General features: G+C 38.5%; 1 long non-coding RNA gene across 1 annotated transcript in view; it reads right to left on the bottom strand.

The window, feature by feature from the left end:
- Positions 1-4623: 4623 nt before the first annotated feature.
- Positions 4624-25967, bottom strand: part of LOC143739424 (uncharacterized) — a 35480-nt gene continuing 14136 nt past the window's right edge. Inside the window, exons 2-3 of the long non-coding RNA XR_013204192.1 lie at positions 5102-5249; positions 4624-4801 (exon numbers count right to left, since the gene is read on the bottom strand). This is a non-coding gene — a long non-coding RNA (uncharacterized LOC143739424). The remainder of the gene's footprint in view (positions 4802-5101; positions 5250-25967) is intronic.

Raw genomic sequence — 25967 nt, 5'->3', positions numbered from 1 at the left:
ATGACAAGAAAACGTGACAAGTTCTCTGGACCTTTCACAAAATGCCATAAAGGAATATTCAGAGGGGCGATTTGAAATAATTTCTTTTGGGCAATATCATGCCCCAAATATTGTATATTGAGTAGGACTGCACGATATATCGTTTTAGCATCAATATCGCATTGTGCACAATCATGACAGTCCGTCGCAGGATGTGCGTTGTCATGTATACAGTGGTGGTCAGAATTAATGGCACCCCTGGTAAATATGATAAAAAAAATTACTCTAAAAAATAAATCTGCATTATTTATCATTCTGATCTTTCATTCAAAAAATTCGCAAAAATCTAACCTTTCATTAAAGTAAAATATTTGAAAGTGGGGGAGAAATCACATTATGAAATAAATGCTTTTCTCCAAAACACGCTGGTCATAATTATTGGCTCCATGTTATTAAATACTTTTTGCAACCTCCTTTTGCCAAGAGAACAGCTCTGAGTTTTCTCCTATAATGCCTGATGAGCTTGGAGAACAACTGACCTGAGATCAGAGACCATTCCTCCTTACAGAATCTCTCCAGATCTGCAGATTCACAAGTTCATGTTGGTGCTTCTCTTCTTCAGTTCAGCCCACTCATCTTCTATAGGGTTCAGTTTAGGGGACTGGGCAGAAGCTTCATTTTGTGCTCAGTTTCCCATTTTTGTATTGATTTTGATGTTTGTTTTGGACCGTTGTCCTGATGGAAGATCCGACCACGGGTCATTATAATATTTTTAGCAGATGCAGTCAGGTTTTGATTTTTTATCTGTTGGTATTTGCTAGAATCCATAATACCATGTATCTGAACAAGAAGTCCAGGACCTCCATCAAAAAAATAGGCCAACAACATATAAGATCCGGCAGTATATTTAACCGTAGGCATGGGGTACTTTTTATCCCTGTTTGCACCAAACACATCTGGTGGGTTTGCTGCCAAAAAGCCCTTTTTTTGTTTCATCTGACCATAGAATCCAGTCCCTTTTAAAGATCCAGTCGTGTCTGAAAACTGAATATGCTGGAGTTTGTTTTTGGACGAGCGAGGAGGATTTTTCTTGAAACCCTCCCGGACAACATGTGGTGATGTAGGGGTTGTTTGATATTTTCTTTTAGGCTTTCTGACCCCCTAGACTCAAGTAATCTCTGAATTCTTCATCTGTGATCCTTGGAGAGTCTTTGGCCACTCAAACTTTCCTCCCTATTGTGCATTAAGACAATATAGACACACGTTCTCTTCCTGGCAGATTTGTAACATCTTTAGTTGATTGGAACTTCTTAATTATTGCCCTGATGGTCAAAATGAGGATTTTCAATTCTTTAGCTATTTCCTTGCAGCCACTTTCTCTTTTGTGATGCTCAAAAATCTTTTGATGCTCATCTGAACTATATTCTTTGGTTTTACTCATTCTGATGAATGATTAAGGGAATTTGGCCTTTCTGTTTCCTCATATTTAAACTTCTGTGAAACAAGAAGTCATAGCTAAATAATTTCATGTTCCTAGTCACCCTGGTGTGCTAAAAAAGGTAAATATTAATGGGAATATACTTCAGAGATACTTAAAGGGTCACTTCACCCATTTGCATTAAGGTTTGTACTGTTAGAAACCCAGTCATATATTATAATGATGGTGGAATTTTGCTTGTTTTTTTTCTGAGATGGGAGAAAAAAGGATTTAAGTGTTTTACTTCCGTCCTATCGTGACGTAAATATTGTCATTTTGCGTCACGATAGGACTGAAGATAAATTTCATTGCATATTAAGAAAACTACAGCCTTTAGCTCATTATTATTCAAGGGCGTGGGACCCACTCACCCCACCGGCCTATTACAGATCAGTGGGTGGGACTAAACCTGAAGAAACTAAACTATTAATCCGCCATCTTGCTTGGAAGACAGCAAGCTAAGCTAACAAGCGCTCAAGGAGTTAGATTTACCATAATGCCTGAATTTACGACACACGATCTGGAAGACGAGGATTTTGAAAAACTTTTGCTCGAAACTGATGTTCGTGGCTATTTATACGAGCCACAATATAGCGAAGAGCAGCTGAGGCTGATGGAGGAACAAGAGGCGGCGGCGTCGGCTGCGGCAGCGGCCGCCGCAGGAGACCAGCCCGGCGCAGACGAGAAGCCCGGGCTTGCTCGCGCTGTAGCGAATTGGTGGTGACGGGCTGTAACTGTGCGCCTATGGACACCGAGCTAGAGTCTGTCTGCTGCAAAGAATCTCTAAAATGCCAATTCCTTCTAGAAGAAATGTCAGAGGCAGACACGGACATGGAGTGTTGTGTTGTGAACCATCCGAGTTTCGCACCGCATATGGACAGAGGCGTCCTAGATACTCTCCTACTCTCTCGGTAGGGCATGAAAACTTACTTTTGGACCTTTCCTTGAGGTGACTGAACATCCCGGTACCATACAATAGTTCACCATTTCAAAATAAATAGTAAGAAGGAATAAATCAAGAATGAGATCGCAAATGATTTTCAAACTCAAGTGGTAACTTTAGCTAGCGTAATGCATTCTCGTATAGGCGGGTCACGCATAGGCGGTGGTCTGGATTAGTGGGAGTGGCTTCTGGAGCTGTTCAAACGCGTTGCATTGTGGGAAATGTGGTTTACCAAACTAATGCGCTATAAAGTTACTTTCTGTCATAACTCGGTCAAAAAGGCACTAAATTTGAAAATTTTGACAGATTTCGAATACATATATGACCCACTTTCAATGAAGATCAAGGTTCCCAGGGGTGAAATGCTCCTTTAACTCGAAAAAATTCTAGGGGTACCAATAATTGTGGCCAACATGTTGTGTAGAAAAACATTTATTTCATAATGTGATTTCCACCCCACTTTCAATTATTTTACTTCAATGAAAGGTTAGATTTTTGCCAATTTTTTGAATGAAAGATCAAAAGGATAAACAATGCAGAATATTTTTTTACAGCCATTTTTGATCATATTTACCAGGGGTGCCATTAATTCTGTCCACCACTGTAGGGATTGTAGTTTATCTGTGATACGTATGGGCCAGTTGTCCCCCGGTTTGGAACGCATGTAATTCGCGGATTAATTGCAAAGTTTAACCATCATAGACTGGAAGTTTATCATTTGCATGTGTTTTTAAGTCGAGTCAGGCATCAAGAGCAAGAGGACTCACGTGCACACCAAGAGCCATGCAGACAGCACGTGAATGCCTAATTCAGTTCTCTTTCTCTTTCTTTTGAGCATAAACAGGTACATACACGCAAAATTAAGTCAAAATGATTCATTCTTTTCAAATAAACCTAAATAAATAATCTGGTGAAATATTTTTATATCGCAATATATATAGCAGAAAAACTAAATATTGTATTTAAGTTTATAATATCGTGCAGCCCTAAAATTGAGAATATCTTAAATTGAACCTTGAATGATAATTTGTGATACCAGATGAGATGTATGTATGATAGATTTTGAACTGTACTATTTTTTTCATTGCAGGTTTTATGGGATCCCCAGCTGAAGGCATCAAGGCATCAGATGTTGGCCTGGACAGATGTACTTGTACACCAACCCATTCTCACTCCCAAGGCGTCAACAACTGAAGGATGATCAAGCGCCCGAGGCGTCACATAGCAGACGCCAAAGGCGCCCCTTGGAGTCACTTCTCTGACGCATTAGGAACTCCATAGCTTTCAATGGGAAACCTGTGGCGTCAATAACAGACGTGAATTTTATCAGTAGGAAATAGCGCTGAAGAAACTGCTAGTTGTTTGTACTAGTTCTATGGTTCGTAATACACAGTCTTAACATAATGGCTATGCAACTGGCCCTTCAGCAGTGTATGGAATGATAATTTTGTGGTGGTAGCCAACATCGCGAGACTTTTTTGCGAGTGAAATCTTTAAACAGTGTCTTTCTGTTCTGATAAATTTGAAGGCATCCTGTGTGAACACGTAAATTGCAACTTAATCAAAATTGTACGTGTTTTTTAACACTGTAGTTGGTTCAAATGCCCAGCTTACTTAGTTTGTCTTGTCCCAAAACACCGTTCGAACATTTTTTGTGGCTGAAAAACAATTGACTAGTGTGTAAGCAGGGACAACCTTCAGCAAAGTTAAGAGAAATACTTCAGCAGTAGTAATACCATTCGGCTTATGTCAAAATGATTTATGACCCTATGATTGACAGGTGGGCGGGGCTAACCTTTGACCTTCCGGATGGTGTTCCGGAGGTCCTTTGATGTAGGGATTAACCTTTGACCTTCCGGAGGGTTGTTCCGGAGGTCCCTTTTATCTAGGGATTAACCTTTGACCTCCCGGAGGATGTGTTCCGGAGACCCTTTAAACTAGGGATTAACCTTTGACCTATCGATCGATCAAGTTGACAGTTGTCTTTGATCGTGGGTATGAGGGTTGTCTTTGATCTGTGGGTATGATATATCAAGTTGACAGTTGTCTTTGATCTGTATTATGATGGATGATATTGGCCTATTGACCCCCGGGGGAAATAACTTCTTGGTGTGGGAAATCCCCTCCATGCCAGCCGTGTCGGGGGTGAGAAATTTTTTTTTCTAATGTCGCATATAGATTAGAATAATCTTTTCAAAACAAAAAGTTAAATCATCTTACCGTTTCAGAGAATTGGGTTTAATTTGAAAAGAGTTGAGGATCTTTTGAAAAAGTTGAAAAGAGTTCCTCCGAGTGATTCTCTCTCACCGGCCTTTTGCATCTGACAGTCTCCGCACTGTGTGTGTGTGTGTGTGTGTGTGTGTGTGTGCGTGACACCCGATATCCTGGCATTCCTGAGCACGCTATATAAATGGGGATAGTGAGAAAAAGAGATTTTCTAATAATGCTACATATCTCACACACTAAAGTTGAAAAGCATGCTGCTCCTTTAAAATGGATATAAATTTTAGTCATTTACAAATATCTTACACTAAAGTTGAAAAAGCTTTGATCTTTAAAAGTATATAAATGAAATGTACATTTAGTCATTTACAAATATCTTACACTAAAGTTGAAACACATTCTGTTCTTTAAAAAGTATATAAATGAAATGGTTAATAAAATATCTTTTCAAAACACAAAATAAATAAATAAATTTTCACCTGGGTTGAAGAAGTAAATCTACCGCCATGTGTCTGGCCTCGTGGGTATAAGGGTTTGATTTAATGGAAGTTGTGAAGGTTTTATTTTTTGAACTTTGACACGCGGCTTCGCAGGATCTCCCTCCATATTCCAGAGGAGAGGGGATTGCTGAGGACGGTGAAAGTGAGAAAAGAGTTTTTCTAATAATGCCACATATTTTACACTAAAGTTGAAACACATTCTGTTCTTTAAAAGTATATAAATGAAATGTTTATAAAATTTACATTTAGTCATTTACAAATATAATATTTTCACACTAACTAAAGTTGAAAACGTTCTGTTCTTTACAAGTATATATGAAACGGTTATAACATTTACATTTAGTCATTTACAAATATATTATCTTCACCCTAAGTAGAGTTGAAATACATTCTGTTCTTTAAAAGTATATAAATGATATGATTATATCGTTAATTTTAAAAATAACCATCTTTTCTAAATTTACTGAAACACAGTGCACCAATTAGTTTTGTTTTAGATGAACACAAAATAAATAAAATCATCTTACATATTCAGAGAATTGAAGAAGTAAATCCCATCACATCATTGTCCATATAACGTATGAATGTATTTATAAAGATGCAATAAGTTTAAAGTTTTGATACAAAATATCCCAAAGTATTTTTCTCCCACACCGGCGTTTTGACACTCTGTGATTCAGAGTGGAGGAGGAATGTCTGTCTGTCTGTGTGCGTGTGTGTGTGTGTGTGTGTGTGTGTGTGTGTGTGTGTGTGTGTGTGTGTGTGTGTGTGTGTGTGCGCGTGTGTGTGGCCTGGTAAACCCTACATGGATGCCATAAGGATGGCAATATCTGAAATCCTTGTTCGTGTGGGGACATTTTTTGGTCCCCATGAGGAAAACAGCTTATAAATCATACTAAGTGATGTTTTTATAAAAATCATTATGTCTATGGAAAGTCCCCATAAAACATGGAAACACTACGTGTGTGTGTGTGTGTGTGTGTGTGTGTGTGTGTGTGTGTGTGTGTGTGTGTGTGTGTGTGTGTGTGTGTGTGTGTGTGTGTGTGTGTGTGTGTGTGTGCGTGTGTGTGTGTTACATGATACCCTACCCATTGCTGGGGACAGTAAGAAAAATAAAAGAAGATTTACATTCAATTCAATTAATTATTTAAAGTCTTAATAAAACGTCGTAATACAGTCGTATCTTCTATTTATCTTTTAGAAGATTACTGTAATGATTTTGTTTAATGGTGCTCTAAAGTATAATGTTTATTAATATAGTCATAGCCATTATGATTTTTGTACTGTAACAGCATATTCTATCCCGTACACCTAAACACGACCATCACAGAAAACTGCATCTTAACATTGTTTTTTACATACTGTTTTACTCTCACACACACACAGTAACCCGGCTCCATAAAATTAACTAATCTCTATTTTTAAATTAAATGATTATAAATAACATATATAACTCAATGAATAATAACAAGTATGTTACTAAAATGAATTCAAACAATTTAAACATAGTTTCAGCTAAATGAATTTATATATAAATAAAAAAGTATATAAATATAAAAATACCTTACATTTCCACAGTGCTGAAGATGTAGTTCTTTATGCAATGATAAAAACAGTTCAAAGTCATAAACAAAACCCTCCTGGTTCCTCCTGGAGTTACAGGACAGATGGACCTCTGGGATGTGCCAATGTCATAGCATATGTAAAGTTAGTCTGATTTCCAGAGTTTTATTCATACTAAAATCATTTCAAAATCTTAAAAGTTTAAATTAGATCTTTTAAAATTAAAAGACTGTTTAAATTAAATCTTTAACGTTTTATTAAAATCGTATCTTCTATTTATCTTCTTAGAAAACATCTGTATGATATAAATGTTTTTACATAAATTTAACCTAAGGTATTATTTTTACTAAAGCGTCTGTTCAAAAAATAAAGCAAAAACTGTACTTTGGTATCTTAGATCTTATACAAAAATATTTCAAACAGTATTTTTTATCCATGCCACATGAAACATGTTGTCAAAGTTTGTCACAGTGTGTTTGTTTGTTTTTGTTATGTTTTGTTTTTAAGAAATCTTTTAAAATGTTATCATTTGTTGATGCGACAGTTTGTCTGTTGGAACAGCCTTTGGGGGAGCTGATGATACTCTATAGAAGGAAAACATGCATGCCCTTTGACCTCCTCCATTTTGAAAGCTGTTTGTTAAAGACCCTACAATTTAGTCCTTTAAGGTACGTTGTGTAGGAATTTCTCCCATCTAGCGCCTCGCTTTTTCAAAAGCGTGTTGTAACTACGGTAACCATTATGTACCGAGAAGCTACGACATGTCTTCCGATAGCACTTCATCGAGTTTAACTATACATGTTCTACTGTTATGCTGCCTATATCATGAATTAAACAATCAAGCAATGAAAAAAGCTTGTAATTTAAACCATAACATTGACTTACCTACGAGAAGAAAGCAGGACTTCAGCGTCCCTTTTCAACGTCTTTCTCATTCATTAGCTCTATCCACCGGGGAAAAGCTAATATTTACCCTCGTTTTGAATATGTTCTGAATATGCTTTTTGGTTACGAGGATTGCATTATGAAGTACCGCGCAGTGCAGCCTTTTCAAATTTGCCGGGGGAGTGACAAGCGCTTCTCACTGACCTCCTTCGGGGGTTCAGCCGGGTTCAGTCAGCCGGCTCTGAGCAAAAACGCCTTGAGGTTGGCTAGTGCTTTTTGTCCCTCTCGGCTATTATAGTTTTTCAAGATGGCGGAACGACACGGAACCCATGGCCTTCCCATGTAAATAAAGATAAGATATTCTTCGCTTTCGAGGATAAGTCAGATCATTGGCAGAGCTAATTTTACACCAATGAGATCATATTTATGAATAAAGACATTGATTTTAGCTAATAAAATACTAGTGTACCTTTAATTTCAGATGTGTAATTTACAAATCAGCATTTTTCAACCGAGTGAATCTACACATGAGAGCTCTTCAGAAGTCATAACTTCAGGGGTCAAGGGGTCTCTCGAGAATATTTAATTTCCCTTAAAAACCAAAGATTAAGTTTAACGACGCTAGTTTGCAACGTTCCCCCAAAAATCAAATACTGTTTTAACCTTTTCAAAGGATAATCTAGCTTTAAAGTTAGAATAAAAAGTTAAAACCAAACATATCTTCATACCTGTTATGTTCGGACGCAAGGCCATTAGGCCACTCCAAAAATATGGAGTTATTACACGATGAACAAGATAATCATGCTACCAAATACGTCTGACACAATGTTTTTTTTAGAACAAGCAATGTTTTAAAATACAACTAAACCATGATAACAGATGATTTTTGACAGACCTAGAAATGCATGTTGATTACTACGTTTCAGGCATAGTGCAATTGTGGCAAGTTCGAGAAAGCTAATATTGGTGTAATCTTTTGTGCGGTCTCACCCACAACGAAAAACTCTGTGTTGGCTGATCCAGGCATAGCTTTACTAAAAGAAAATAATATCCACGTCATTATCAAACTTTAATTAAACCATATTTTATTTATTAATATTATGGTTTCATGCTGATTTAAAGTTTTTGTTTGGTTGTTATTAACCTTTATTTTTTACATCCAGCACAAATTAAAGAGATGTATGATGTAATGGTGTTCGCTGACCCCAAATAATCAGATAGTGGAATGTTCACAAGCGACAGTTAGATATTCTCCCGCTTAGTTTGGGTGTACATAGTTGTGCTTAAACATATTTTGTCACACCGTAGCGATATTTATATAACATATTTTGTCACACACTTGTAAAGACTATGGCCTACCTTGAAAACATAATCTTTATGCAGGAATCACCCGTGTCCAAAACATCCATGTAAGATTCAAAGACCAAATCACTAAGAAAAGAGGATTGAAAAGCATCGTTTATAACAAATACACAAAAGTTTGCAAATGATGGTTTTATTACTATTCAGATAGCAGACGAAACTGTTTCACATTTTGAATGTCGGGCTGTATGTGTTTTAGGTGAAGAATTTTCTTTGAGAGCCGTCAACATTCAGTGTTTATAGGAATAAATGACCATTAATAATTTAAGCAATGGTATTTCTGTTTGAGAACTAAATTGATACTTCGTTTTTTAGTGCAACTTTCCCTCAAAAAAGTAAATACAGCACAAACTATTTAAAACAAATACAGGAAGACCAGTTGTAATCAGTTTTGAATGTTTGTAATTGACATTTTATATACTAGTCGATTACGCCGTTTACATATTGTTTCTTTTTGTTTTTGTACAGTTTGCAAAACTATAGTCTACGAGTGTGGTCAAACATTTAGGAATTTATGAGAAACATGGGCAAATATAGCATAAAGAGAATTAAATTCTTCTATGTGAGTGTTTAAGACTAAACCAATCAAATTTATTTTAGAACATCTTTCTGCTATGTCTACGAAACATCATCATGAAAGATGAGTATTACTGTTTTTATGGTACCTATAAAACTATTACGCTTCAAACTCGTCTAACTATTGCACATTTCACAGCACGGTCATAGATACACAGTTATTTTGTGCATGTAGCCGAACAGCAGTTAAGCTAATGAATTGTCTTTGATAAGCAGTATTTTTACGTGTAAGGTGGGATGATTCATTTTTATTCCGTCCACACCAATACTTTGACACCAGAGTTTTAGGTCTGATCCAGAAAACAGACGGTAAGCAGTAAGTTATGAAAACATGTGGTAAGCAGTTTTTGCCCCATCATCAAAATGTTTTAACATATCGTAAATCTCAATTGTTTGATAAATTATCTAACGATTATACCTAACTATCAACAGTTATATGTGAAACGAGCTCAGTCGCATTAGAGATGGATTCTTGTTTATATTGAACATTGTTATTGAACCGCATGTTTAATAGCTCTAGGGTTCTTAAATTGTTTACCGCGGTTTCATTTTGAACAACACTATCGTAACACTTATGGTATCGCCGGGTGTGATTGTAAAGTTTTTTATGGTGTTTTTCTTTACACTTTCCCCCTGGATATCTGGTTCCTACAGTTAGCGGTAATGTTAGTCAACTCTATGTCTTCTCTTTGTTCATATTTGACAGTATTTGCATGAATTGGCTTGATTTAATAAAATGACGGTTTAAACCATCATCTTCGCTTGAGACATTTACATTATATTATACCATCCTATTTTTAAATAGCGCTTAAATGTATATTTTACCCCTTTATGCGGCTACAGAATACCGCACAAGGATCTCTGAAATATTTTTTTTTGTGTGTAAAACATCTATGTAGATCTATGTATGTTTTTAAAAATACACCAAAACAAAGAATGAAGACATCTTTCTATAAGTGTCCCTCAACATCTGTGCATACAACAAAACACAGTGCATCCGTGTACGATGATTTATCAGAAAATTACTTTTTTTCTGAATAATCTCACCAAGTGACACACACACACACACGCACACAGACAGACATTCCTCCTCCACTCTGGCAAAACGCCGGTGTGGGAGAAAAATACTTTGGGATATTTTGTATCAAAACTTTAAACTTATTGCATCTTTATAAATAAATTCATACGTTATATGGACAATGATGTGATGGGATTTACTTCTTCAATTCTCTGAATATGTAAGATGATTTTATTTATTTTGTGTTCATCTAAAACAAAACTAATTGGTGCACTGTGTTTCAGTAAATTTAGAAAAGATGGTTATTTTTAAAATTAACGATATAATCATATCATTTATATACTTTTAAAGAACAGAATGTATTTCAACTCTACTTAGGGTGAAGATAATATATTTGTAAATGACTAAATGTAAATGTTATAACCGTTTCATATATACTTGTAAAGAACAGAACGTTTTCAACTTTAGTTAGTGTGAAAATATTATATTTGTAAATGACTAAATGTAAATTTTATAAACATTTCATTTATATACTTTTAAAGAACAGAATGTGTTTCAACTTTAGTGTAAAATACGTGGCATTATTAGAAAAACTCTTTTCTCACTTTCACCGTCCTCAGCAATCCCCTCTCCTCTGGAATATGGAGGGAGATCCTGCGAAGCCGCGTGTCAAAGTTCAAAAAATAAAACCTTCACAACTTCCATTAAATCAAACCCTTATACCCACGAGGCCAGACACATGGCGGTAGATTTACTTCTTCAACCCAGGTGAAAATTTATTTATTTATTTTGTGTTTTGAAAAGATATTTTATTAACCATTTCATTTATATACTTTTTAAAGAACAGAATGTGTTTCAACTTTAGTGTAAGATATTTGTAAATGACTAAATGTACATTTCATTTATATACTTTTAAAGATCAAAGCTTTTTCAACTTTAGTGTAAGATATTTGTAAATGACTAAAATTTATAACCATTTTAAAGGAGCAGCATGCTTTTCAACTTTAGTGTGTGAGATATGTAGCATTATTAGAAAATCTCTTTTTCTCACTATCCCCATTTATATAGCGTGCTCAGGAATGCCAGGATATCGGGTGTCACGCACACACACACACACACACACACACACACACACACACACACACACACACACACACACACACACACACACACACACACACACACACACACACACACACACACAGTGCGGAGACTGTCAGATGCAAAAGGCCGGTGAGAGAGAATCACTCGGAGGAACCCTTTTCAACTTTTTCAAAAGATCCTCAACTCTTTTCAAATTAAACCCAATTCTCTGAAACGGTAAGATGATTTAACTTTTTGTTTTGAAAAGATTATTCTAATCTATATGCGACATTAGAAAAATTATTTTCTCACACCCGACACGGCTGGCATGGAGGGGATTTCCCACACCAAGAAGTTATTTCCCCCGGGGGTCAATAGGCCAATATCATCCATCATAATACAGATCAAAGACAACAGTCAACTTGATATATCATACCCACAGATCAAAGACAACCCTCATACCCACGATCAAAGACAACTGTCAACTTGATCGATCGATAGGTCAAAGGTTAATCCCTAGTTTAAAGGGTCTCCGGAACACATCCTCCGGAAGGTCAAAGGTTAATCCCTAGATCAAAGGGACCTCCGAAACAACCCTCCGGAAGGTCAAAGGTTAATCCCTACATCAAAGGACCTCCGGAACACCCTCCGGAAGGTCAAAGGTTAGCCCCACCCACCTGTCAATCATAGGGTCATAAATCATTTTGACATAAGCTGAATGGTATTACTACTTTCAGCTACTTACCAAAGCTAGAAAAACTCCTGAATCACCTTGTTGTTATAATTCAGAGATAGTGAAAGCGGAAACTGGCCTTACTATCTAGTACTGGCAGCCCTCATCGGAGGTGGGGCCGTTCAGTTTGCGCTCATTTGACAAGCATTTGACACACACACACACAAACACACACACACACACGAAGCTTCGAAACCTGAATAAATCTTTTGTTTCGATTCAGTGGTTCAGACTCGGAGCGTGCATGTAGTCACGTGATTTCACGTATTTCAGATATGACGCTTCGTTGCGTCATAACTGTTAAAGATATTTCTAATGCCTTTGCTCCCTATCAGACCATAAGCATCAGCAATTTCTTAAAGCTTAGCGTTCTGCAGCCTAATTCTAAATTGCGGGGCTACTGGAAATTTAATAATAGGCCTAATGTAGGAAATCCAATGAGAGTATTGTTAATCTTGCAAAATAATTATTTAGGCCTACTTATGTACACAATGGTTACAAAGAAACATGTGAACATTTCAAATACAATATTAGACTAATTGCTATTACAAGAAGTAAAGCATTGAAAGCCAGTAGACATCAGTTAGAATCTAATCTGATTTGTCAGTTAAATTAGTTATTATTGAAAAGGAACATCTCAGAAGAAGAAGAAAACTGGAGCTGAATAGTATCAATTTGCAAATTAATAAACTGTATTTAGAATTAGCCAATGGGGCGTTAATAAGATCTAGAGCCAAGTGGGTAGAAGAATGTGAAAACAATTCTAGCTATTTCTTTGCGCTTGAAAAAAGAAACGGAAAGAAAAACCTCTTACTGCCCTTAATGTTTACAGTATTGACATGATTTCCATTACACGAGTGTAGATGTTAAAACTTCATGCTGATTTGTACTCGGCTTTCGCCAAGATAAGCACCAACTAAGACGAAGCTTTACAGTAACCTATGCTTCTCCATCCATTTAAGCTTCTTTCCAAATGGTGATGGGTTAGGATATCTTTCTCCTTCAGCATACAATATAACAGTCTATGTACATTTCTTTATTCTAGCCAGCACAACTGCCATGTCTGCACATTTTTCCTTTTGTGTAAGGTAAACATCTGGTATTCATTAATGGAGGATGGACCCGCCTCCTCTCCTGAATGTTCGTTCTTTCTATACATTGTGTGTTTGAAAAGCTTCTAGGGTCCCAGGGATATGTTGGAAATCTAACAGGATACTGCCCATATTAAGAAGCTGTTATATAACGTCTATATGATATCTATGATGTAATGTTTGATTTTATTGGTTAGACTTGTATTCTTTTCTTTAAGACTTTCACTATATAAACCCCAGACAAAGGATATTGGGTTGAGCTTCTACTCCAACCAGCACTGGTGTATTGTATTATCTATTCATAATAAAGGACCAAGGTTTGGGGCACTTTTCGTTTGGACCATTTCATTTCCATTTCTAACAATTTGGTTGCTCGTCCGGGATTTCTCCAGACAGGTAAGAATAAAAAAAATTTTTACAAAAGAAAAGGTTGATTCTTCCTGTCTGCTGAGAAAAATTTTACCTATAGTGCCGTGATTTTCACCATATTTGGTGAAATTTGTTTGTTTGTCCGTCGTATATGCGGGACGTTTGTCCGTCGTATGTGCGGGACGCCTGTCCGTCGCATAAATAAATGCGGGACGTTTGTCCGTCGTATAAAAAATACGGGACGTTATATCCTCGTGTTTGTGATCGAACGCGGGAAGAACGGAAGGAAAATTGATCACTTTCCTCCGTTTGGAAATAGATTTGACAGAGAAATTCGGTTTTTCTCTTGCAAATTCTATTTCGATTTACCTTTGGTCTTGGTTATGGATAAATAATACACAAATTTTTTTTTTTTTTTTTTTTTTAGTCTTTTTCTTCTCTCTTATTTTCTCTCTTATGTGGCAAGAGGGGCGTGGTTTAGCGGAGTCTCTAGCGGAGAGCGAGTGCGGAGCCAAGCAGTGAGTAAGTGGGTCAAGTGCAAAATGAGGAACACCTGTTTCTGATTGCTGTGATTGGCGTGGGGAGACTGTTTAAAGGGGTCATATAATGCCATTTTCATACAAGTTAATTTGATTCTTTAGGGTCTAAATGAAAAGTTTGTAATATACTTTAATTAAATGTTTGTTAGTATTGTAAGAAAACACTAATTTTACCTGGTCAAAAACAGCTCTGTTTTCAGCACGGCGTTTCAGTGCATATGCCTTTAAATGATAATGAGCTTCGCTCACTCCGCCCCTCTGTTCTGCGGGCGTTCATAACAGCGTTATGACCACACCGCACGTGTAGTGTTTCCTTGACAACAGTTGAGGGTATAGGAAAAAATGGCAGCGGGAGCCTCTGAGGAGGACACATCTGTGCAACCGTATCAGTTTGAACCGGAGTCGGAACAAGATGACGGCCCGAAGAAGTTCGACAATTAAGGCTCGAACATGACGTTTCTGAATGGTTAGTTATTATATTGTCACTTTGATCTATCTTTGTGTACTGCCAGGGTAGAGTAACTTAGTGAGATGTACGAACGCTATGTGTTTACTGATGTAAGTTATACGTACTCAGTTTGTAATAACACAATAACCATAACGCGTTGTTCATTATAAACGTGGGATTATGAATTATATTGAGAACGTCGTACATAGAAAACATGCCGTATGTACCCTGAGTGTAAACCTTAGCCGCATTCATCGTGAATTGATTTGTAAAGATTAATATAAAGGTTAATAAAATTTTACACTTGCTTTTTCAGGAGGTTCAGCAGGGAGACATGAATAGTTGGTAACGATTCTTTTTTCAGCGGCAGCTTCTTATCAAAATCAGCCTTATAAGTTACTTCCTTCGTTAATAAAGCAGTCTGGTGAGAAAAGATTTGCGAATCGCGCAAACATGAAAGCATTGACGTTGCTCGTGGGGAATATTCCCTTCGAAAACAAAACTCAGCCACTGTGTCTTCAGCGGTTCGGATTTAGGAACATCAAAATTACTGCTGTGTTCGTTATTACACCCAAGAACAGAACACCACAATCGCTTAGACGCCATTCTGCTCCAGCGTATCAACAATGACGGACTATGATGACTGACAGCCCGCTCAGGGCAGGGATCTGTTGAAACACCGCTGTCAATCAACAATCGTGGGAGGGGCGTCCGATTTAGTGACGTCACAAAATCGAACGGCTCAATTTGAGACAGGGGAAAACATATAAGGAGATTAAAACAAAAACACTGGATAGATTTTTATCATTATATGATGGTTGTGTACAGGCACTGCCAACACGCATTTCTGTACAATCAACTTGAAAAAGTGCATGTACCATTATATGACCCCTTTAAAAGCCGGCTGGTCTGAGAGAGCGGAGAGAGGGAGAAGGACTGTGGACTAGTACACCACCCGTGACTGGAGAAAAGGAAACTTGTTGGACTGAGTTATTTATAAGTGGAAAGAGTATATTGTGAACGTTGCTATAGAGTTTTCTATGGTGAAGGCGCACCTCGCGCACATTATCGTTCTATATTTAAAAAGTAAATAAAGTGTACGAGTTCCAGTCAAGCCGACCCTTGTCTTCTTCCATCATCACACCCACATTGAACCACACTACATCTTATTTCTCTCTTATTTTTCTTTATTTCTCTCTTTATTGGCCAATTTACTAACACAATTAATTTTAAACTGCATGTTTTTCTTTGTTTTCTATTTGGCCATACTGTAATTTGTTTAAGTTGCATTACGGATATATTTTTGTGTGTTGATAATGGGGAATAAAATTAGTCCACCGTTAGAAGATGAATCTCCGAAAGGTTTTATGATTAGAAATAATCAAGCAATTTTTACAGAGCCATATTTGTCAAATTTAGCTGGCTGGTCAACTGGCAAAACACAATTAGATCCGTTCCCTCGAGACGGCTCATTCAAAGACGCGGATTAACGCGCGGCAAAAGACATGATTTTTGGAAATTGGGGCGACCCCGATTGGCACTATTCCTATATGAAACAATCTTATGATATTTGGAAAAACATGCAATGCTATTGGAACAAAGGTCCACAAAGAGTTGAGAATATGGGCAAAAATATGATTCCAAAAACTGAATTGGCTGTGAGAGAGAGTGCAGTTTCTGCCGTCCTTTCTTCTCCGACCGATAGAGACAGAAATTCTCTGATGGAGGAGGGGCGGCTCCCGCAGCCTAGGGAGGAGGAAAAAAGGCTCTCACAGTCTGTGGAACAGAAAGTTGCTCCGCAGCCTGTTGCAGAAAAAAACTCCCCTCCAAAATATGAGTGTATTCCAACTCTTTCTGAACCAAGCAAAAACAGATTATACCCCGATCTGACGACCGCGACTTTGTGTCCTTTTGTTGAAACTTCAGAAGGATTCAAAGTTCATCCGTTACAGATTTCTGAAGTGATGGCTATTTCTAAGGAATTGCCAGACCCAGCACGGTCGCCACATCAATTTGTTTGATGCTTAAACGGTTAACGGTTTACAGCCAGTTTACTGGTCGAGACTATCGCTTCATTTTGACTAAAACATTGCCTGCTGACATTACAGAGGAAGAATTAATTGATGAGGTTGATCTGTTAGACCCAGTAAACGACGCACCACCCGTCCGGAGTATTGTGTTTAAAGATTCGGAACCTGTTGATTTGTCTGACCCCACGAGCGCATTTAGAATAGATTATGGAGATTATAATCCCGAGTTTAATATAATAAAACTTCTGTAATTTGGACCAGTCCTGGTAAAAACAACTGACTGCATTTTTAGTGAAGCTGTCTTCTGCTAAACAGGACATTTTGCACGCTGCCAACACAAAACAGAAATTGGGAGAAACTCTGCTTGCATTTTTTAATCGATTTCGAAATGCTTGGATTCACGAATCTGCGATTCCTATTGATGAGAATAATTGTTTGTTGTTTGTGAACACGTTTTTGAATAACATGCACAACGAGACGGCACAGATGATTCGTATCACTACAACTAACATTAGTAACATTTCTGTTGATGAATTTGGAAGACGCTTGCGTGAACTTTCGTCTGCTGGGGCATTTGACAACTCCAGAGGAAAAGTTCCCGCAATGTTTCAAGTTAGTTCCGCTGTCCAAAATCGCCCACCACCCAATGACAGAAGGGACATAAAGTGTTTTTTCTGTGGATGTCGCGGACACACGCAACGCTTTTGCAAGAAGAGAGCTGAGAGATTTCAGCGCAATAATGATAAACAGATGTTCAGGCGCTCTGATGGCCCGATGCCAAAACCCCCTCCCTTTCTTACTCCCTCTGAACTACCCGACTTCATGGACACAGAAATGACTGTGCAAGGAGCCTTCTTCTGATCACTTTTCACTGATTTCAATGAGTTATGAGAACAAGTCAAATGTTTTGCCCTTTATTGAATTGAATGTTGACCGCAAACCATATGTTTTTTTAATTGACAGCGGCGCCTCCATCTCATCGCTGTCTTCTAATGTCTATGAGGGCCCTGTCATGGGTAGAAAACTAAATTCATAGGAATAGACAATGTTCCTGTGGTTTGTAATTTGACACCAACTTTACCGGCTACCTCTAATGATGTACCATCATTGTTCAAGATGCATGAGTTTGCAATAATTCCTGATTCTCCTTTCTGTTTGTTGGAAAGAGATCTAATGCATAAGTTGGGTGTTAAATTGGAATTTGACTGACTCTCTGCAACTCATGTTTCCAGCAGCTTTTTCTCTTACGACCGACACAGGAAGTGCTCCCTTCGAGGATGTGTCTGCAACTGAGAAGAGGAAGTTTCTGGGGTAAACCCGAAACTGTGGGCGGCGCATAAGGATGACGTAGGCCTACTTCACATTCAACCTTATGTGGCCAATTTGACAACGAATAGGCCTGTGTTTCAAAAACAATATCCGCTTTCAAAGGAAAAAGAGGAGGGAATTCGATTTCTCATTTATCAGTTTCTGGCTCAAGGCATTCTGGTTGCAACTCATTCACCTTACAACACACCAATTAATCCAACCAAGAAAGCAAATGGTTCTTGGCGCTTCACGCAAGACTTGAGAAAAATTGATGATTTGATAAAACCACTTGCTCCTATTGTGCCAGATGTACAGACTATTATTAATTCTATCCCTTTAGAACATGCATTCTTTTCTGTTATTGATTTATGCTCCGCCTTTTTCAGCATTCCTGTTGACCAACAAACTCAGCCACTTTTTGCTTTCTGTTTTCAGAATTGCCAGTACACCTGGTCGCGACTCCCACAGGGCTTTCGCGACTCCCTGGCCGCTTTCTCCGCTGAAGTGCACGCAACGCTGAAGGATGTCAGACTCCCTCCTGACACCTGCCTGCTCCAATATGCTGATGACATTCTCGTCACTAGTACCTCTGCGGACATGTGTGCTGCTGCCACTACAATTGTCTGCAACGTTTTAGCAGAGGCTGGCTTCAAGGTATCTAAGGAGAAACTTCAGTGGGTGCAGAGGAAAGTCAATTACCTCGGCCATGAACTGTCACAAGGCCAAGTTCGCCTGTCGGCGGACAGAGTCAAAGCCATTGCTTCGTTCAAGCACCCTTTGACACGGAAGCAAATGCAAAGCTTTCTGGGACTGGTCAATTACTGCCGATTATGGGTGCCGAATTGTTCCATGTATGACAAAATCCTGCGAGACGCTACGCTGGATGACAAAGAGGACATTACATGGACAAGTGAAATGGATCAAGCGTTCAGACATCTGAAATCCTCTCTGTTAAGGCCTCCCACCCTCGGCCTTCCATGCTACAAGCAAGATTTTCACCTGTACGTGCACGAAGGTGGGGGCACAGCCGCGGGAATCGTGGCCCAAGAGAATGGGGGTACTTTCCTTCCAGTAGCTTATTTGTCTAGAACTCTTGATGCAGTGGCTCGGGGACTCCCGGCCTGTTTACGTGCAGTGGCTGCTGCAGCGATCATGGTACAGGATGCTGAAAGGGTTGTTTGATCACATCCACTCATAGTTCACACGTCACACCAAGTGGGCGCAATCATGCACAATATTTCTACTCAATATATGACTGCTCAACGCCGTTCTGGCTATGAAGCTATATTATTAGCAACTGCTAATTTAACGTTGAAAGTGACTTATGTTATTCACGGTCCTACTGTACATCTGCACAGGTTATTGACGGATGGTGAATTTGAGAGTGATGACCACGACTGCCTGTCCAGAATCCAAACTTCAACTGCCTGCAGGCCAGATGTGTCTACATCTGTCCTGGAGGAGGGAGATAATTGGTATATAGACGGATCCTGTTTCAAGCCAAATGACAATTTATACTTGTGTTGATATGGTATTGTTGAATTACCTGATCGTGTAATTGAGGCATATTCGTTGCCATATAAATCTGCACAAGTAGCAGAATTAATCGCTCTAACGAGAGCTTGTCAATTGGCAAAAGGTCAGTGCATCAATATATACACTGACTCCAAATACGCGTACGGCATTGTGCATGATTTCGCTAAATTGTGGGAAGAAAGAAATTTCAAAACCTCAGACGGAAAACCAATTTTGGGTGCAATTACTTTAACTGCAATTACTATGCAAACTATACAAATAAACCAACAGACTCTTTGAGTTTTCAAGAATTTTCCGAAACCGTAGCATGGCGGCCTGTACACAGCCAGCCAGACTCTTTCCATCTCAACAACAGCCAGTTGCTGCTCCTCTCTGCTGCTTCAGATAAGTTCTTTACTGTGCGACGCAACTCTTGGTCACTGAATGCGACGTCTCTGAGGAACTGGGTTGTGGAGTGTGCCACAAATCCTCGACAACCCACTTCCACTGGATAAACCCGGACTCTCCATCCTCGGTGTTCTGCTTCAGTGGCCAGCTGGGCATACCGCAGTTTCTTCCTCTCATATGCCTCATCTACAGCATCCTCCCATGGCACTGTTAACTCTATCAGTTGAACAATGCGTGCTAATCCAGACCACAAAACAATATCTGGTCGGAGGTTAGTGGTGGCAATCTCAGGTGGAAAAATAAGCCGTTGATCAAGATCAGCCAGCATTTTCCAGTCCCTAGCAGCTTCCAGTTGTCCTGAGCGAGAATTGGTTTTAACACCTTTTCTTGGTGGTTGCTCGCCTGAGCGGAGGAATATTGTCTTCTGTGTGTAATGTTTTACTAAAACAGGTGGCAACTTATTGGTCATGTTACGCTTGTCTTCCAATGCTAAAGCCAAACATCGGAGTACTTCGTCATGGCGCCAAGTAAACCGACCTTGGCTAAGAGCCACCTTACATCGTGTCAAAATGTGCCTTAATGTGGCAGGTGATGAACACAAAGGAAAGAGGGATCCTCTCCTACCCAGAGATTTAGGTTCTGTGGTGATGGGAGAACATCATATGTTGACCAGATAAGGAAACTGATCCTACTTTCTTCCATTGACCAAAGATCATGCCAGCCCATCTTGCGTTGTTCCACACTCTCCCATCTCATCCACTCTACCTGCTTGGCCTGGGAAATGGCCTTTATACACCTCATCCTCTCCTCCTGCTTTCGCACCTCGTTGACTACAAGCTTCCTCCTTTGAGCTGGGGCTGCCTTGTGCCATTTAGGAGGAGCTAAACTGAGCCCCAAACCCCCTCTTCCATGCTGTACCTGCCCCACGATATCACCAATTTGAAGGGCAGCCTTTGCCTCTTCAACAGATTTCTTTGCTGACCACTTTCTACCAGTTTTTTAACACAGGTGCTGCCTCCCTTACACATTTGTCGCGTGACTAAGATCATTTCCAGTCTAACCTTGGTTCACTTAAACTCCTCGGTTAAAGCAGAGACTGGCAGCTGCAATATTCCTTTACTATAAAGTCCCACTCTGCTGAGGCAGCGTGGAACTCCCAACCATTTCCTGATATATGAACTTATTAACGCTTCCAGCTTATCCACTGTTGTCAAAGAAACCTTGTACACAGTCAGTGGCCACAGTAACCTCGGCAGTAGACCAAACTGAAAGCACCAGAGTTTTAGTTTCCCTGGTAGAGCGCAGCTGTTTATGCTCTTCAACCCTTCCACTGCTTGTCGTCTAACTTCTCCCATTCGAACTGTGTCCTTTAGATCCCCATCGTACCATCTCCCAAGACTCTTCACTGGCTTCTCAGAAACTGTTGGTATTGCCTCACCATTAATGAAGAATGTTTTATCTACCACCTTGCCTTTAATTATCGAGATGCTCCTTGATTTAGAGGGCTTAAATTGCATTCATGCCCATTCAATGTTATCGGTTAACTTACCCAATAACCGATTAGTGCAGGCTACTGTTGTAGTCATGGTTGTCATGTCATCCATGTATGCTCTGATTGGTGGTAGTTGCATCCCAGGAGCCAAGCGCTCTCCTCCTACTACCCATTTTGATGCCCTAATGATTATTTCCATTGCCATGGTAAAAGCCAGTGGAGAAATTGTGCATCCTGCCATTATTCCAACCTCTAAGCATTGCCATGTAGTGCTGAATTCTGGAGTTGAGAAACTAAATTGCAAATCTCCAAAATAGGCTTTCACTAAATTTGTTGTCGACATCGGTACCCTGAAAAAATCAAATGCTGCCCAAAGAAGCTCATGTGGCACTGAACCATATGCAATAGCCAAATCCAGGAATGTCACATGGAGCTCCTTCCTCTCCTTTTTAGCTGATTAAATTCGTTGCCAGATAACATCGATGTGTTCTAAGCATCCTGAGAACCCTGGAATGCCCGCTTTTTGAACTGAAGTGTCAATGAAGCCATTCTTTTATAGGTAGGTTGACAATATCTGAGCAATAATGTTGAAGAAAATCTTACCTTCGAGCTTAATAGTGAAATAGGACGAAACTGACTGATGCTTGTAGCATCTTTTTCTTTAGGTATAAAGACTCCACCTGCTGGGCGCCATGCTCTAGGTACAACCTGCTTTTCCCATGCCACTTTTATCAATTTCCACAGAATTCGTAGAACTCCTTAAGCACTCTTGTACACTCTGTTCGGAACTCCATTAGGCCCTGGAGATGATGAAGCCCTTGCCTTTCTCACAGCCTGCTCTATCTCTTTCCACTTAGGTGCACAGACCTCCATTTGGTATTCTGGTGGATTGATAGGTGGGATATCTGACGGAATTGAGATAGGCTCATGCCTTTTTGAATCTGTATGCGTGTCCTCCAAATATCTCTCTAGCTCAACCCTAGATGCTTTTAAAGTGCCATTCTTCTCACTGGTGAATAACTTCTTTTCGAATTTGAATGGGTCTTTATAGAAATTAGCCCTCGCACGCTCCTTTTTGTAGCGTTTCCGTAGGCACTCTGCTCTGCGTAATGTTGCAAGCTTATCTATTATGGCCCTTTGTAAGAGATTGAGTCCCTCCTTCTGACCTTGTTCTGCTCTTTTCCATTGCTTCCACCTTTCTCTAACTAACCGTTCAATTTTCTGCTGCCTTCTAGACATTCCAGGAGTAGTTTGTACTTTTTCCTTCCTTTTTTCCACACCAAACCTCTCACTTCCATATGCGTAAATGATGTCCCCAAATGTATCCAGCTTCTTTTCAACTGTACCAGTTAATCTTTCCAAATGCAAAGCATAGATCTGTGTTTACCGTGTCCCATGCAGTTTTCTCACAAGCTCTTGGCCATCTAACTCCAGGCCTATGGCCGTTGAGGTTCTTTTCTCTCTTTTGCTGGTTAATCTGACCGGGTTCACAAGTATCAATGTGTTCATCACTAACTGTGCAAACCCTCCTCTCCTCTATGACAGGGGTGCTGATCTCCTGCAAACTGTGGTTGGCTTCCTGTCGCTGGATTTCATTTGACTGACTTCGTAAGAAGTACTGATCAATGCGAGGCCCTTGTCCCTTCTCTCTCAAGCATTTCATTAGACAGAGTAATTTGTAAAGATCCTATTCAAATTTCGAAATTTGTTACAAAATTTTATAGTGCCCTTATTCTTCTAATTTCTATATTAATAGTTGTGATAAATTTGTTGACAAAATACAGCGCTTTATCCCTGCCATTAATGATTATGATAAATCTTATTAAGAATTGGATATAAATTGTGATTAAGTGTGGAAAGTTCTTCATTCAATGAAAAAAGGGAAATCTCCAGGAATCAATGGCCTTACACCATAGAATTTTACACTCATTTTTGGGATATCTTTAAGTCCCCTTTACTGTCCCCTGTACAACGAATGCATCACTCAGAGAGAGATGACAGTAACCATGAAACAAGGGATTATTTCCCTCATCCCTAAACCCAACAAAGCTACTCTTTCTATTGACAATTTGCGCCCTATTACGCTTCTTACTGTAAAATTCTGGCTTTGGTTTATGCCAATAGAATAAAATATTATATCTGAAACACAATCTGTTTTTTTAAAAGGCCGTCATATTTCCAACCATATAACATTGGTCCTGGATTTGTTGGATTATGCAGATTCCATGCAATCTAAAGGTCTTTTTTTTTTCTTGATTTTTACAAAGTCTTTGACAGAATTGAACACCATGTTCTTTTAAAGGCACTTAAGTTGTTTGGTTTGGGGGGTTATTATATTTCCACTATTTCTATGTTTCATAAAGGTGTTAACAGTTCTGTTGTTATTCATTTTGACACTTCTCATAGATTTGATGTACGGTGTGGTGTTAGACAGTGCTGCCCTATTTCTCCTTTTTAATTAGTTACCGAGTTGCTTTCTGTGGGCATTGTTCAAAATCAAGAATTGAAAGGAATCTCTATTTTTGGGAGTAAAATTAAAATTTCACAGTTGGCAGACGACACCACGTTGTTCTTAAAAGATGGAAAATATGTGTCAAAGGCTTTAGATTTAATTAACAAATTGTCAAAAACGCCAGGGATATATCTTATAGATCTGGGGACACTGAGGCATACGGTACAGCCAGGGCAGCTCTTAGAAGAGGCATCAGATATGCCAAATTGGCATACAAGAACCGCATTGAGGCCCACTTCTACAACTCCTCAAACCCCCGGCAGGTGTGGGAGGGCATTTGGGCAATCACAGACTACAAGGGAGTGCCATCCCTCCCTGTCAACAGTTGTGCCACCTTAGTTGCAGAATTTAACATCTTTTATGCCCGCTTTGACAGAGATAACAAAGACTCTGTGTTGCCCCCCAGGGCCGGAGTGGGGCCACTTTTCACCCCAGGAGTTTCAGGCCTAAGACCGGCCCACTTTTTCCATGGTGGTGGAAGTTTGATGAATAAAAGCAACAGTTCAGCTCTTACTATTGTGTAGTTTTTATTAATACCATGGTTCAACAAATAATATAAAGGTTAAATAATAATTACTAACTTAAGCTGAGAAGTTAACAAAAATATTCCACAAGGATTGATAAATTAACAAAAGCATCCCTGCTAACAAAAATACGTGACTGTTACGTAACTGCAACTGGTGACCAAACTTTCGTTGTGTCGACGTAACCGGAAAAGTGAAATTCCTGGATTCGTTGCTACGACGTAACTTTGTAACGTTGTCAGTAAGTAACTGTGACGTCGTATCAACGTCGTGGATCAACAGTCGCGTGCTGGTAACCATTTGGTTATTTTAGTTTTTAATTGATATAATATGGGCGGACATGCAGTGGTCTAATTTAACTTGTCCTCATTTGCCAAAAACTATTTTAGAGACTTTTTCAACGACATATGAAAGATACAGAATTTAATTCATTCAGTTAATTTACTATAGAACAAAGCACAAACAGAAAAAACAGTATGAAAACAGGTTTATAAACATTTAAATGAACAAGGTTTTCCCCAGAAGCTTGAACATCAAACTACTCCCCCCACGTCTTCATTTAGGATGAAATTAGTAAATTATTCTGACCAACCATTGGACAAGAAATGCTGATTGGGTCAACAGGGTCCAGCCATTGTTAATTATTAGATATCACTTGATTACACAGTTTACATAGTTACATCACTTGATTATACAAGTTAAAAGTTCAGAAACATTAATAATAGTAGAGTTTTTGAAAATAAGTCTCTTCTGCTCATCAATGCTGTATTTATTTGATAAAAAATACATAGAAAAACAGAAATATTGTGAAATATAATTACAATGTAAAATAATGATAATTTATTTATAATTTATTTATTTTTTATAAATAAAAAATAGTAATAATTTTCTATTTTAATATACTTTAAAATATAATTTAATCTAGTGATGCAAAGATGTATTTTCAGCATCATTAATCCAGTCAGATAATAAAGAACAATTATCTGTTGGAGTTTGCAGAAAACAATTTGATTTCACATTTTTATGAATTTATAAAATATTACTGTATAGCAATGTAAATGTTCATGACTTTGGCAGGGAATTATTAAATAATAAAACAGTAAATCAACATGAAAATCACCACGGTGGTAGACAGTGAGATGAAGAACAATAATCTGTTGGAGTTTGCAGAAAACAATTTGATTTCACATTTTTATGAATTTATCAAATATTACTGAATAGCAATGTAAATATCCATTACTTTGGCAGGGAATTATTAAATAATAAAACAGTAAATCAAAATTAAAATCACCACATTGATAGTCAGTGAGATAAAGAACATTAATCCGTTGGAGTTTGCAGAAAACAATTGGATTTCACATTTTTATGAATTTATAAAATATTACTGTA

This window comes from Siphateles boraxobius, unplaced genomic scaffold, assembly GCF_051911475.1.
Source record: "Siphateles boraxobius isolate OS27281-9 unplaced genomic scaffold, OSU_SipBor_1 16, whole genome shotgun sequence".
NCBI classification, from domain to species: domain Eukaryota; kingdom Metazoa; phylum Chordata; class Actinopteri; order Cypriniformes; family Leuciscidae; genus Siphateles; species Siphateles boraxobius.
Note: the sequence above shows the minus strand (reverse complement) of the source record. Positions and strands in the feature narration are given on the sequence as shown.